Below are 16,454 nucleotides of genomic sequence, written 5' to 3' on the forward strand. Positions count from 1 at the left end.
TCCATCACAGGTCAAAGCAGTACGAAACATTTTGTTACAATACTCCCACATAATTTTATAGGAAACTGCCTATCAATTTCTTCTCAATAAGCTACACATTAATCAGAAACTGAATCAAGTACATAATAAGTCTTTTATGCAATCAAATTTACATTTCATTCCAAAAGCAACCATAGCAAACCTATCTAGATTGACACAGCTGAATAACATATTACCTGATTTTTAAAATTTGCAGCTATTGACTATGACCATGGCAATGTTCACCAGTATATTTTGATGGAATCACTTTAGTTTGTACAGTTAAAAAGTTATTTAGATTAGTATATACAGTGACACTGAATATGATGCTAAGTAATTTCATTGCCCTCAATGTCAGACAAGATCTTTCTTAGATCAATGTGACCCATGTAGGAAATTTATACTAAAGTTTTAGAAGTCCCAGTAAAAAGACCACAAAGACAACCATTTAGCTTAAACCACCTAATTCATTTCAAAATGACTGCGTAGCAAGTAAACTCACTATAAAAGCTGCTTCACCATTTAAGCTGGTTTCTTTTCAGTCTTTACCAATTTCTGTTGTCGACTGCCAAGCATTCTATTCCTTAAAAATCACCAAAGTCCTCAAGAAATCCCAAATAGAAAACCTAATATAATTTTAATGCTAAATTCAGAACAATACATACCTGCTGGTCTGCTTAGAATATGTGTACACATTTTTTGGTATTCTCACTAATTCACAAGATCAGTGACTTTGATCATGTAAATCCCTTTTTCGGAACTAATGGACAATATGCAGAAAAAGAACTTTTATTGCTCGCTCTGCCTTGCTTTCGTCCTGCAGTCACTGCTGCCTAAACTCAGCTCTGCTAAATGACCAAACCCACCTACAAGGAGCCTGGCTAATGAAAGGGGGTGCTTTCTGAACAATAGAAGAATTCCTTTGCATTCAGCAAGCAGAGTTCCCATTAGAACCCAAAATCAGAGAGGCCAGTTTTACCTCTTTCTTTTTTTTTTTTTAATTGAGATTGTCCCAGCCCTCCTCTACGGTCCAGTGAGACAGTGCTTGTGAAATGATTAAAAAGAACGTGATCTGATCAAGAGGACAGAATAATGGGAGAGGAATGCTAGGTTAGCCACTCTGCTAAGTGCTGGGAAAGAAGACCAATGCGCCCCTTAGTCTATTGTTTTTATTCTCCTCTGCTCTTCAGCCACCTCATAGGTCTTTGAGTCTTTATTTACTCCATTTTAAACGGGTTAAAAGTTGTCCACTTACAAGAGAATTTGGTAACAAGTTACAAATCCTAAAAAAAAAAAAAAGAAAAAAAAGAAAAGAAAAGAAAAAAAGAAAAAGAAAAAGGAAAGAAAGAAAGCAAGAAAGCAAGAAAGAAAGAAAGAAAGAAAGATCCTTGAATTATATCAAGTTTCCAAAAGGTCATCACTGTCTCTGCTGTGGCCTTTTCCCCATTCCAAATCCTCTATCAATATGTCATAGTGAGTTAGGCAAAGACAAAAGAGAGGCGCAGTGTGAAAACGGCACATATATCTAATCCTGACAAAGCAATGAATAGACCTTCACAAGTATAATTATACTTGTTTATTTGTTGCCACGTACAGAGAACTGATGAAAAAAAATCCATCAAAGTGGTATTATGCAGACACCAAGAGCTTCTTTTCTTTGGTTGCTAAAGCCACATTGAGGCTTAAATTCCTTATTGTTAAAATCAGAAGGAAGAAAAAAAAAGATTTTTGGCTGGACTTTTTTTTTTTTTTTTTGCATCAGTTGCTGACAGATCTTTTGTGTACTAGGGTGTATTAGCTCACACCGCTACCTCCTTTTTGCCCATGTTGGAATTCGTAATTACAAACTACTGTACAGAGGCTTTTAAAAGGGCGTGGTGTCCTGACCAGGAGAAGAAGGTAGTGAAATTGCCCTTCTCTCTTAGTCTGTCTTTTGACATATATCAAAACGCAGGTAAAGTACCTGTGCGGCAGCACCATTTACGTCAGAATACATCTTTGATCTCAGCCTTTTCCCTTGGCGCTGGTGGTTTTCTTTAGGCAGCTTTCTCTGCAATTTGCTTATTTTAGTATATGTTTAGTATTTCATTCAACATTACATAACTTGTTTCCCATTGCAGTATTAAAACCGTTAGCAAGAAGGAAGGCAAATACGACGATGTCAAAGGATTGAAATATTAAGCATAAAGACTTCAAATCCAACTACTAAGGAGCCATTATGTTTCAATAGACACTAAATCAAATAACTTAACAAAAGCACATTTTTTTGGGGGGGGGGGGAGCCGAACGAGCCTTTTTTTTTTTCTTGCAGGATAGAAATATATCGAAGTAAAAGCGATCTGCATAGTTAATGTTTGTGAGCTTTACAATTTAAAACAGAAAAGCTGTGATTTTTCTTTGCTGGCAATCTGGAAACACTCTGGAGTTAATTACAGCTGATTCGGAGTGAACCACACAAACAAAGACCAGTCTATGTCCAGACAATTATACTGCATTAACCAGCTTAGAGCTTCCTGCTGATGTTTCAGGGCTCTTCTGTTACACCCTTCTACCTTCCCAGCACGAGGGAAAATGCTTCTGCAAGAAGGAATTAATGAAGAGAGCTGCAAAAGAATGTGTGACGACCTCTTCTGACACGGCAAAAACTTTCCACCCATGTCACGACAAAGGGGAGAAGGTAATTAAGTCTGAGTAGAAGGATGTAACCAAATGTCTTAAGCATTTAAAACAAGCAAATTTTTAAGGAGGGAGAGTTTACAAAAACAAACCTGAGTGTGCGAGTCAACTAAGTCATTTCCCCTTATTTTCCTCATTAAAGTCTAAATTAGCTGTTCAATGCAGATTTATTTCCTACTCTACAAGCAGGACCCTTGTGATTGACACTTAGGGTTCTTCTGCCTCCCATGCTAGCTCTTCCTCTCCTCTACTCCCCCCTCATTTTCTCTCATTCCCTCTCACATCTCTAAACTTACATGGACTTTATATGACAATTACCTATCATTAAGCATATGTGTTGGAGAACTAAAAAGAAAAGGTACAGTTTGCCTATGAGTCCAACAGTTCTTAATTTGTTTAGTTGTGGGAAATAGGAATTTTACTCAGTTTTCTTCACAACTTTAATCAAACTCCAGCTACTTTCCTTAGAGAGAAATCAATAATCTCTCCTTAACCAAATTACACTATTATATGACTCATTTTATTTGTTTGCTTCGGGAAAATTTCATAATCAGTGAGCAAGATGGACTCAATACTTTAGTTATCCTCTGTAAACAAACTTTGGTACTTCCAACCAATCTCGTTGATTTCTAATTTTCTTAGTCTTTCTAATTGAAAAGGAATAGTTTGCATTGGTGTGAGACAAGCACATGAACTGTAATTATGTTCAGTGCCTCTTTCTGATTCTTTCTTTGATACTGTTTTGCTAGTATTCCAGCTGACATTGGGGCTTTGTAGTGATTGCTTCATTAAAGGGTAAGGATGTCCTAATCAGCTAAAGCATTACTAGAAAGCTGTTGTTTGCCAATACTATGACAATATACTAGCTTTTCCCCCCTTTCCTTATAGAAGAAAAAGGTACATCTGAGTGCCAGTTACCCAGCAATACTTAAGTATTATTCATCTTCCCTTTTTCTCAAATATGCAAAGTAGGATTAGAGTTAAATGACTATATGATACTTTTCATTTTTCTTCCCTAAATGAATGTTAATCTACAAATCAAGCATGTGTTGTCTTAGTATACATATAAATATAATTTCTGAAAATATTAAACAGTTATGTAAATTACACTCAATTTTGTAAAGCATCTCAATAATAGACAGAATCACTTTCCCTTCTCATACTCCTCTCCCTCGATCCCTACTATATCTGAAAGTTCAAGTAAATACCACTTCTAAATATAAAGCTTAAACAGGGAGTCCTTTTAGTTTTCCTTGGAAAAACATAGACTGTGTCAATCATTTTTAGAAAATTATAAATCATTTTGCCATGTTTTTGTTTATATTTCTAGTCTTTAAAATGTAATTGACTAATCTCTCTGGCTTACACATAATCTAAGATTATTTACTTGATAATGATTTTAAATTGTCACATAGTAGCATTTAAAAAACTTACCATAATTTGTTTTATAAAGGTATATATAACCATTGAATATTTGGCTTCAAAAAGAGATTTACCAGACTAGTGAAAAACATTCCACACATACATTTATCTCATGTACAATATGAAGATAGTATATTCTAACATGTACATGTATTTTCTCCTTCTTTATCTATTATATAAAGTGCATTATTGAACTACTGATACTTAAGTACTTAAAAGAAAAACAATTGTATAATTATCTGTATTTCATGATTCCCAAGAATATGATCTCATAACAAATGTAACAGCAAGTGTAATAAAGTGAGTACATACATTCTTACTTTAAAAAAAAATGTCATTCTTTGCAGGCTAAACCTACCATAATTATCTTTATAAAGCTAATTACAGGTCAGGTATTCCAGCAAACATTCTTATTCTCTGAGCAATGATTTCAATGATTTTAAAATAGTTTTAATGAATAAAGTTATATGCATAAATTTTAAAATCACTACCAAGTACCTCTTATTATACAATACTCCTAGAGTCTACAAAATACAAGTCTCTTTTTATACCGCTTTGTAAATACTTTAAGTCACTTTATATTATAAACCACATAGGACTAACATACTAGAGAACATAAGTGGAATGCCAAGTTTTCTTCTGGATGAAATATTGGCAAATTTATGTTTGATCCTGAAGATTAGTTGGTTATTTTATTTCTATTATGAAGAGCCCTTTGTTTGTTTGTGCGTGCGTGTGTGTGTGTGTGTGTGTGTGTGTGTGTGTGTGTGTTTGGCCTGAAAGTTAATTTGACTGCTGTCCATAAGTGAAGTGAGCAATTCAGTAATTAACTTTTGTGTTTTAAATGTATGAAGTTTAATTGGATTTCATTATAAACAAACAAACGTCAACCATAATTATAAGCTCCTTGGTTTACCCACATATTATCCCTTTTCAAACAAACTTGATGTCAGACAAATTAAAATCAAGCAGCCAGCAATTTTGAGTTGAATTTTACATGATCTGCTGGTAACCTGATTACTTTAACTTCAATATCATTACAGGAAAAGTATTTCAGGAAAAATAATGACAAGAATTCCAACAGGAGACAAGCTTAATTGTATTGATTCAAAAGATGCATGTTCATAGGAACCATGTTGAAGGAATAATGTTATCTCAAATCTACAGTTTCTATTAAAATGAAATTGTCCAGCATGAAAGAGGCAATTAAGATTAGTGTCTGCAGAACTAGAGATACTAAACTAACTAAATAATTATCTGGGCCCAATTATCTTATACTTTAGGTAGCAAAATACCAGTGTGGAGCAACTATAAGGCATGAGGTTTGCAGGTTTATTTACTGACTGGTGTATCTATTAGGACCAAGAACAAGTGGAGCTGTCAGGACATAATGAAGGTAAATGATTAGTTAGCACCAAGCCTGAACTCTTCTTCAATGCAATAAGAGTTAATTAAAGTTTACCACCAAACATCAACCAAAGCAGGATGTTGATCAGGTTTCAGCATTAAGTGCAAACAGACAATAGTTGGCAGCAATTAGTGCAGCTATCAAATGACATGCAATGATAATTATACATTTAAAACAGCTTAAGAGCTGGGGGAAAAACTAATCAGCTTCTTTGACGACAAATACTCAAAGGGCAGGAAACAGGTATCAGATTATTTCACTTTAACACTGTAAATCAATCGAATTAAACAAGAAAAGGTTGTATGGGTGCATTATCTGAAAGAGAACAGTTCACTGGATTCAAAATGAAATAAATCTGCTAGTATTGGTCTATCAAAGATAAGAACTTTTGTAGCCAAAGAAAATAAGTTACTTTTCAATTAAAGTTTCGGAATGAAGTCTGTGTAAAGGAAGTTTAGCTTCTTAGTCTTGGGTAAATTCAACAACGCAACAAGTATTTCACCATAATTACTGTTACTTAAATGAAGCATTAACTTCGACTTTAAAATACTATTCAAAAGTACATTGTGCCTGAATCTTATCTTTGTGTATCCAAATATTATCTCCTCCAAAAGCTTTCAGACGTTAAGATCAATTTTTTTTTTTAGTGCAGCCAAATTTAAAACGAAAGTCATATATACATATTTAGTGTATGTTATTGCAAGTCTTTCCTTGATGTCCTTCAAATCCAGGGCTTCAATCTTGCTGAAATCAATGAACCTGAATGAAACACATCCCTTAAAATAACGGTTATGTCACCTCACTCTTTTCCATAGTTCCCGGCCTGCATCCTAGAGCATAAGTCTAGAAATACACCCGTACTCATGACCCCACCTCTCCAGCTTCCCAACTAATTCTGTTATGCTAAGGATTTGTACACAGTGCTGGCTAATCCCAATATTTCCCTGGAGCTAAATCTAAGCCATGGCTGACTCCCAGCACAAAAATGTCTCTCTCCAAAAGCCCTTTAGCCCCCTTCAGCACTCATACACTCATTGGTCCTGACATTTTCACTTCAGCCATGACAAATGAGCTGATGACTCTGATGTGATTGCATGGGAGGATGGCTTTATCTAAAGATATATCATTAACTCTCATCACCATCTCCTAATATGGCTCTTCTGGGTTAATGTGTTGTGAAAATTTGAGGAAATTTTTGTGTAAATATATGCGCTTTAAGTAGTAAGAGACCAACTTCATCAAAAGGAGAAAAAAGTAGCCAAAGTGGACAGGATCAGGGGAGGGGAAAAAAAGACTAGCATTAACTAAATGTCGCTCTGGGGATTTAAGTAACTCTACTCAACCTCTGCCCCAGTGCAAACCAGCCAGCTGACCGTCTCTTAAAGGTCCCTTCTCTTCAACATGGGTGGCTGGAGCACAGCGTCACTTGTAAGTTGGCACAAATAAAGCTTCTCAGATAAACATGGCTAATCAATCTGCAAGCCCAGGTCTTTATTTTTCTCCCAGTGTAGTACGTATTTTATTCTTGAACCCTTAATTTCCCATGTTATGAAATCTCTCTAAATTCATTTTAATGGGGAAAGGGATTGTCAAAGCCCATTTCACTCCAAGATCATTGTATTCTTCAATTAGAAGGAAGCAGTATTTTTCCACCTACTATTAAATGTGAAACTTTTCAAGTTGCAAAGGAGAGGGGAAAAGGAAGCCTTTCCATTTAGCATAAATATCACAACCTTTAGGTTAAGTTAGAACCCAAGTTCCAGTTATGTAGTTCTTGTTATGTATACTATGGAGTTTACAGAGTAGATACTTGTTATAACCTCTTCTCTCATTTCATCTGAGAACACACAGCCAATCAGAGTCAACTGTAGCATAACAGACCTCAGGAAAGGAGGTCAGGCTTTGAGGTAAAGTGCTATTCACTCTTGGACCATGCAAGGAGCTCTTTATTCCTGTTCTTATTGGCATCAGTCCCCCTTACTAGAGCAAGAACAAAGCCAAGTGCTCGTGTGAGGTTTATGAATAAATCAGAGGTGAGCCACTGTAAGTGCTGCCCATGATTTCCTTGTTGACAGTGAGCACTTAAACAGGCTTCTATGACCAGGGACTTCTGGCAAACCATAATGATTCCTAATCTGCACCCTGCTTCATTTCAAGAACTAAATGACCCACCCCATTTTTCCTGCAAGTTTTCACCTTTCAAGCAATTCTTGTCCTATCTCAAGCAGCTTAACTTTAAAATCCCAGAGCAGTCAGCTTGTGCTGTGGTCATCACAGAAATTGTACCAGCTGAAAAGCCTTCCTTTGCTTGGAAAAATTCCACAAATGAAAGTATCTCCAACATAACAGAAATTATTCGCACATTAATATTATAGACTCTTTACCTATGGCAGCAGCTAATTCCACTAAGGTGAAAAATACGAAATGATCTGCAGAAGGGCACATACACATTAGATCTGATCAGCGAGGCTCTGTAACTATGTGATGTTTCCCAGGAATTTCTCTGAGCTTCAGTTTCCTTATGGGTTAAACAAGATGATTATGCTACATCCCTTCTGACTGCAACAATCTATGGCTCTGCTAGAAAAACCCATTCAGATTGCACTGAAGATGGTGTTCCCTATGGAGTTTTCCAAGACAAACCCAGATGTTTTCAAGGTTGTTTATTTCTTTTCAAGAAGATCTCAGGAAGAGAGGCAGATTCCAGTAGAATAGTAAACTGAAGCTTTCTGTGTACATTTTTAATGAACTATTATTCATTTTTTCATTCATTCAACAGACATTTTATTAAGCACCAAGGATTTGCCAATAATGTCCCCCACAAGACAGTGATTAAACAGGTATGGTTGCTGCCCTCATGGAGGCTGAAATTTATTTGGAGGAAACACTTAAATAAGCATCATGAAAAATGCTGAGATGCTAACTGTTTTTCTTTCAGTGAAATGTATCATTTCCTTATCAGTACTCAATAAAGGCTTAGCTTTATATTAACGTATTTCTTATCAAGTCCAGGGCCAGTTATAAATGACCAGAATACAGGCAAGGCACACATTTTGTTTTTAAGAAAAATTTTAACAAAGATTTTGAGCCACACACATTAAGCAAAAAGCAAACTCAAAGCTGAAAACTTATGATCCAAGTACACTTACATTTCCCATAACAATACAAATAATAATTTTAAATGTATCTTATATGTATCACAATGGGAAATTATTATGAATTTTAAAAAGAAAGTCCATAATATAAATAGATTTTTGGTTTTAGATAGTCCAAAAATTGTATTATAAATTTATTAACCCTTGTCATGAATCTTATCATCTTTGAACCTGGGTACTCCTCTAATGAATAATGCATTATTACAAAAAGATAAAGGATTGTGATGTCCTCCAACAACAGATAAGCCTGCAGTCTCATAAGTTGGCTATAAGATCCCTCAAGAAAATTGAAAGGTTTAAGGTTTGTACAGTATTACTGGATTATTAGTAATTGGATCTCTTCTCTAAGTGGGTATGAATCTTGATCAACAGGGTGCCAATGTCATAGTATCTATACTCCTTTCGTTGTGTATCAAAATATCAAAATACCAAAAACATGGAAAGGTATTTCTATGGCATCTAATCCAGTTTTTGGAAATCCTCTAATTCAAAGGCTTTCAAACAGGCTGGGTCAACAAGACTGAAATAAACACCGTGGTATCGTCTATTATTGCATGTAATGGACAGTCTGGAATCTTGAGTTCATGTAGATAGACTAAGGTCTGAATTATTTAAAAACGATTCCTGTTCTAATTTGCTTCTTAGAAAAAGACCCAGAAATGCATTAAACGTCTAAAAGCCCTCCAAACCAAAACAACCCATGATGATGGAGTGGTAGAGGTGTAGGACGGTCCTCCTAGATGTCATCTAGGTATGTGTCGATAAGAATATACCTTTTATGCATACCCGTTTCCCAGTTTCTACTTGCATCTGTTGTAAGAGAGAGGGCATCTGTACTCACAAGACCTATGTAGACTTGCTTTATCAAATCCTGTTCAGTTGAGTATTACATCAAAACCAGCTATTGAAAATAAAGAAAAAGGGAACATAGGGTATCGGGCCCTGTCACATTTACTTATTTTGATGTTCACAACACTTTAATGTTATGTAATCTCTGCAACAACTCTGAGATACAAATGAGGACATTGAGGCTTAGAAAGGTTAAATCATTTGGATAAGACGATCCATTATAAGAATTTAATTCAGGTGTCTCGTCGCTCTAACACAATTCCTAATGGTCATTGAGTGGTCAAAAACGGAGTGGATTTTCAAACATCTAAAGCCTAAGTCAAAATAAACTCATTTAAAGAGAAATCCAAAGTAAACAGAATCAAAAGAATGTCTGTTTTTTACTGTCATTCTCTCTGCACTATGCTGTCTTTAAAATATCACAGCCCTGTCTTCATTTACTTTCCCTACACAGAATAGGAATCTCATTCTTCAAAACACCATGTTCATGATTATTAAGCATACATTTTAAGTCACTGAGGTCATCAGTACTCTTATGAATCATAAACTCATCTGGACCATTCAAGTCTGACCTCCTAATTAACCCAAAAATATGTTTACAGTCACAGTGATAAGATACCATCCAGAGTGTACTTGTACTTGTATTTGTCTGCACCGCACATTTTCCTTTTCTTCTCTATTTCCAAGACCCATTCAGTCACATAACAAACCCTTTTCCAAGCAGCCAATATAGCTGTGTGACCATTGGTCCTAGAGTTGGGATATCTGAATTCTTGTCCTGACATTTTCCTACCTTGCTTGGTAATTCAACGATCATTTCTCCTGAGTTCAATATCCCATATTTTAAAATGAGCTGGCTGAACTGAATAACTCTAGGGTATTCTCAGGCTTTAGCATCTTGATAGTTTCCAGTTGCCTTACAAACCTACCTGTTATTTTCTGTTGTGGTCATGTTGGCCAGCTCTTAGAAAATGAAAGGAATTTAGTCTACAGAGAGAAAATTTCACAGGCTACCCTTAGGAATACATCTACATCTAAAAAGGAAAGAGAGACAGCGACATGGAAAGAGGGTGGGTGGGTGGGTACGTGTCTTTATACACACTCCTAGTTTGTATATACTAAACCAAAGATATGACTCGTTCTCAATTGAGCAGTAGGCTCATAAAATTTTAAGTATTACTTGCACTATTCCTAACTGTATGGAAAAAAGTACTAAGAACTGTATTTTAGAGAATCCGCATTAAGAAAGCCTTTCAGGTTTAATGAAGGTACTTTGGGAAAAGATTGGGCTTCTTCAATTTACTCTTTCAAGCATGCGAATTTTAAGATTCTCCATAAACTTCCTTCTTACCAAGTTTTGTTTTATTTTGTTTTGTTTTGTTTTGTTTTGTTTTGTTCTTAACAGTACAACCAGGTGGCACACACCAGCTCACATGTTTTTGTATTTTAACCATTGTTAAAGCTATGGATTTCCTTTCTTCTTTACAGTGAAGGAAAAGAATTTTATGGACAGTTATAAAATGCATATTTTAACCGAAAAGTCAATTTTCCCTGGTTAAAATGATTTAGGACTGAGTAAATACTTGCAGAATGCTTTCTGTTTTTATAGCTAGAACACAATAGAACCTATAAACTCTGTCGTCAGAGGTATGTGTTATGGCGCGTACCATTCAGAAATTATCAACTGTGCACTGTTGTATCCCCAGGACAAGCAAACATGAGGAATGATCAGTCACCTAAATACATGATGCTGGTGTGTGAACTCCTGACCTGAATGACTAAAACACCTACTCGGGACTTGTCTTGGACCATCAGGGCATTATGACACATTAACCAAGTCAAGCTGCCCAATTCTTAAATGTTGTTTGTTTATTTTTTCAATCTCCAGAATGTTAAAGTGGCTAATTATATCAGAGATAAGTTGCTTGCCAAATAGGACTTCAGTGTCAGCCGTTTTTAAGTTGTGTGCATACATTCAAAAATAGCTCAAAATGGCAAATATTTTATTTCAGTCACAAACCTTTAAGAGAGTAGGGGAGTGGAGAGCAGCCATTCCTGGACTGAGGATTGTATGTCAAACGTGAAACCATATCAAACTTTCAAGGCAACTTGTGAACCTCTGAAACTAGGGAATTAACAGAACATCAAATCCAGCAAGATCACAGGGGCACAATCCTTATGCAAGAAAATAATGCCATTGAGCCCTCATTAAAAGACCATTTCGTCCTTAGCCATCAAAGACTGTGAGTGCACTAAGATCTTGGTTATATCATCAGGGATAACGAAAACAAGTGCCAAGAGAAATTGTGCACTTTTAGTTCTCACATGTGTCCATCTGTTCACATATAAACATATATTCTGCTTTCTGTCTGATTCCTAAAATCTTGATATCAGAATACCCTGGGCTTTTGCCCATTTCCTAAGAATGCAGACATCACATAAGCTACTATTAACCCATGTGTGATCCACTTCCATGGTGGCTGGAAAGCTGCCAGTTACAACACATGGTGCTTGGTTAACAATGTCTTAAAATATAAATGAATTTATTTTTTAAATTAACACATTTTTCTTATGGAAATACCTTAATAAGCCCTTCTGCATGTAAAATAGCCTCCATGTGGATTTTTTTTGTTCTTTTAAGACTTTTTGCAAGCATATCATAAAGTTAACCATAAAAGTTTCTGAAACAATCCAGAATTTCTTGACAAATTTTTAAAAGGACTCTAGTAAAGAATTTTGGTGACTTTATATAACAAAGATCAAACACTTTTCCTTTACAATATTCTGTACTCAAGAGGCAACCCTTATCCTTTAATTTACGTGAAAACACTTCTGATTTCCCAAGTTTCCATGTAACCATCTTAATAGTACCTCAGCAACTGAACTGCTAAAGTGTGATGAGGCCGACAGACCTTCTACACTCTGGGAAGAAAACAAGTTAGGTTAACCTCTGGTGGAATCTTTCAGTCCTGCTCTGGGGCAGCTTTCCATGGCTCATCTGTGGTGACCCCCAAACCTGAAAGAGCATGTTTAAAATGTATACCTATAAATAATTATCCCCACTGAATTTGTTTTACATATGTACAAAAGAATCAATTCCCACCTTTGAAGGTGTCTCAACACTTACAGTATTTTAACTGCCCTAATTATGGTTGAAGAAACATCATTAAGAGGGAGCCCTGACCATGTTGTCAACTGATACCTGGTTACAACTCTAACTAGTGACAAGAGAAAACCTTACTGCAAACGTCTCCGAGATCGAACATACAATACTTAGACACTTTATAAAGGACTTAGCTCAAAATGAAATGCACCATATACCTACAAGGCAACAGGAAGATGAATGAAATCCTCAGAAAATAACTCTGTATCCTGGTCGACGAACCCCTCCCAACCACAAGAGCTGACGGGCCACTTAAAACACTTAACATTGCCACAAGTGAGGACACACAGCTCTTTCCCAAACGAAGCATTCTACCTATTGAGAGCTATTTATAGCCTACGGGGGTGGTGGAGGAACACCATATAGTCCATCAACATAAATTAAATATCCACACCACTCTCGTGGCCACCTCTGAAGTAACTGTTTTCGACAGCAAAGTGCTGGGAATTCGTGACGCCCAATAGTCAATATTTGACGAGGCTCGCATGTTTCTGGAAACTCTGCTACATACAAACCCCTGTTTATCATCCTCTAGCTGCACAATTGTCATACATAGTACTTCCCAGTGACGATGAGAACACAGGGCACCTTATAAGTTGCTGAAATCTGAGCCCCTGCTTGTTTTCTCAAGTCCTGGACAAACATAACTTTAGAGAGAGCAGAGCATAGGCAGAAAGAAAGAGGGGCCAGCATTTTCATCTTCTTTCATCTCAGTCATTCAGTCAGCCATTCAGAACCCTATTCAACAGAGCTTTTCATTATGCAAAAAAATGCTAATCCTTTTCCGATGCTTTCACACTTGTATAAACCCCCATTCCTTCAACTGAAAAGCAATTATATCAGTTTACCTTTCTGTCAAAAACAGGATTAATATTCCAATAACAGAATCTCCTTTCTTTTCCTATCTTTTTGCTTTAGGAAACTAGAGATTATGAGTAGAGGCATTCTTAGGACAAGAATACGTTATTTGAAATATGACTGTGTTAACCAATGAATGGAGAAAAGGAGAATGATCGGAAGAAGAAAAAGTCCCCCAGCATACTGCAGAAACTCTTTTCTGTGACAGAACTGACCTTCCTTTTGCAGATGCCCAAAGAGACTGAGACTCACTCTGGTCTATTAATCAGAAACAAATTATGAAAGAATGTAGCTGGACTGGTTGACACTATCCTGTCTTGGGAGACTCAGTAACAGCCTGGTAACAATGTCCTCTTCATGGGTAATGAACAGCCATGACAAATGGGGCAGAGAAACTATTTATTTGCATATGCAAATTCTCACACAAGGGAAACATGTACAAACAAGTGTCATTGTAAGGTGGATTAGGCAAACAACGCTTTCTTTTTAGGACATTCTGCAGCCCAGAACATTAGTCAGCACAATTAAACCAGTCTCCATGGAGACTAATGAAATTTCACCATGGTATGAGTTAAATTAGATAGCTAGTTATGTGTTTCCACAATCCAACTTGAAATCCATTATTGTTTCAGAACAATACAGCAATTGTGCCTAGCTGATCTTTGCCAGCTCAACAAGCTCCTAAGTTGACAATTTGCATATGTTAATATAATTAAGCACTAATTACATGAAACTTGTACATATTCACATGCACTTTCCCTGGGCGCTTTTCAGTTTGAACCTTGGCCAAGTCTTTAACCCTTAGAATGGTCTGAGAGGATAGAAACTCTGCCTGTGGGTACAGCCCCTAGGCAGACACAGAAAGGCTCCTCATTTATAAACACAAAGCTTAACCTGGCTTCTCATATTTCTAGCAACAATGACAGAAAATATTTTGTGAGTGTGGTAGGGACCAGCAATGAGGGAAAAGGGGGAGTGGATTAGTCTTTAAAGACTTATAACGAGTATCTTCTCATAGAAAAGCAATAACATCCATTTCAAGAAAATGTTAAGAATTTGCTCTCACTGACTTTGTGGAACCTTGGGAGACGAAAATGGTTTGACAACAGCAAAAATGGCAAGTAGAAAAGGAAAAGGGAGCATCAGCACCTAATGAGCTTTACATAAATATATGCAGAGGCAATTAAGCAATGTTAATTACTATGACAGCAGTTAATTGAATATAATTAGATATTTTAAGCCACTGAATAAAGCATAGTTAAGATTAATTTTATTGAGATTAATTGTAAATAAGGATAGATTAACTCTATGTTTTGACAGGCATAAAAAGTAGTTCTGCAAATTAAGCAGGAGCGTGGCCACCAGTCCAAAAATCATATATTATTTTAATGTCACACCTCAGAATCATCCCCTCAATAAACATGACTTTTCAAACCCAAACAGACAGGAATCTTGAAGAAAAACAAACAGCTTGCAGAGATTAAAGAGCCTTTTGTCCTTTTTCATGTGCATTTCTTTTAACAGACTAAATTAAGCGAGTCTGGTGTACGTTTTTTAGGAAGGAACATTTCACACTGAATGGAAAAAATGTTCTATCACATATGAAATTCGTGCAGCTGTGCGGAACTTGGTCCAGATGGTTTTAGACTATAAACCAGCACCAAATGATAGACAGTAGGCCTTCCCAAGATTATGTGATAAAGTCACAATCTTTTTTTTTTTTTGACCTCCCAAATTTCTGCTTTGTATTATTTCCAATCAAATCTCATATTTTCTTTTACAAATGTGTTTCTCCAAGAGGGTTAAAAGAAACATTGTGCCCACTAAGTACTGGAAATAAATGTACAATGAACTGGAGAAGGCCTCCTTTAACAGTTATCAGCTAAATCATTCAGCCACAAAATGCAATGATAGCTATGACAACAATGTATGCAGATGACAACACTTGATTATTACTCTTACAAACAGTGGTTTCTGGAAATATTTCTTAGGAAAATACTCCTAAGTGAAAATCCCTCCCAAATACTTTCACACCAAGCCAATTCATGCATACTCCTTAAGGAAATTAACACAGTCCTCAAGAATGCTGAACAAATCACTAATAAGAAAGGAACTTCAATTGATTTTGAAATAAATCAATAGGTGATTAACATAATATTTTTAAAGCAGCAGAATGTGTGTGTGTGTTGCATAAACATATATATTATATTTCCAATACCTCTTAGCTACTAATCGAACAAGGGCTTTATGCTATTGAGCATGCCTTTATACTACCACACAACTTCCTTAGGATGCCCTTAGTCTTTATAACGAAAATCCTAAAATGGTCTGTGAAACAAGACTACGACAAGCCATTCTGCAGTGAAAGATTTTAAATCATCCAGCCTCTTCTAATAGACTTGAGACTTATTGAGGTAGAAACCATAAAAAATGAAGAAGGGAAATTTAATCCCTGAAATATTGATTTGCACATTAATATCATATAGGCAGAGGGCAATTTGGCTTCGTGGAAATGACACATTGTCGACCCTTGGTGAAGTCAGAGCCAATCTAACTGCTGAACATGTCTGAATCTCAAGAGTTATTAAGGGCTTCCCTTCTTGCCTTTATGACTTTTCTTCAGCCTACCAATGCAATCTTAAATGTATTATCTTTAAGAAATAATTGTAAAACCTCAGGGGTTTTCCAGTTAATGGAAGGGAGGCCAAACCACATCAGATTCTGAAATGCAACATTAAACCCTTGCAATCAACAAAACCACCCCAATTCTCATCCATCCAGTGGAGGATCTAATATTGTTATTAGAGATAATCAAATTTCATTGTGTAAATTTAGGCTCATGGTCAGAATGAAAGCAGTAAATTCTGCAATATTAAACAGCGATTTTCTCAGCATCCTTTATGCT

The 16,454-nt window shown here is 36.1% G+C and overlaps 1 long non-coding RNA gene across 3 annotated transcripts in view; it reads left to right on the plus strand.

Annotated features, from left to right (window-relative positions):
* LOC113600683 (uncharacterized) overlaps positions 1-12,201 on the plus strand; it is a 25,128-nt gene extending 12,927 nt beyond the window's left edge. For 2 of the 3 annotated variants that reach the window (XR_008292853.1, XR_008292855.1), the window contains 3 exons: positions 2,579-2,695; positions 9,325-9,430; positions 11,235-12,201. This is a non-coding gene — a long non-coding RNA (uncharacterized LOC113600683). The remainder of the gene's footprint in view (positions 1-2,578; positions 2,696-9,324; positions 9,431-11,234) is intronic. The other variant, XR_008292854.1, reaches the window with a different exon arrangement.
* Positions 12,202-16,454: the final 4,253 nt, after the last annotated feature.

This window comes from Acinonyx jubatus, chromosome F2, assembly GCF_027475565.1.
Source record: "Acinonyx jubatus isolate Ajub_Pintada_27869175 chromosome F2, VMU_Ajub_asm_v1.0, whole genome shotgun sequence".
NCBI lineage: Eukaryota > Metazoa > Chordata > Mammalia > Carnivora > Felidae > Acinonyx > Acinonyx jubatus.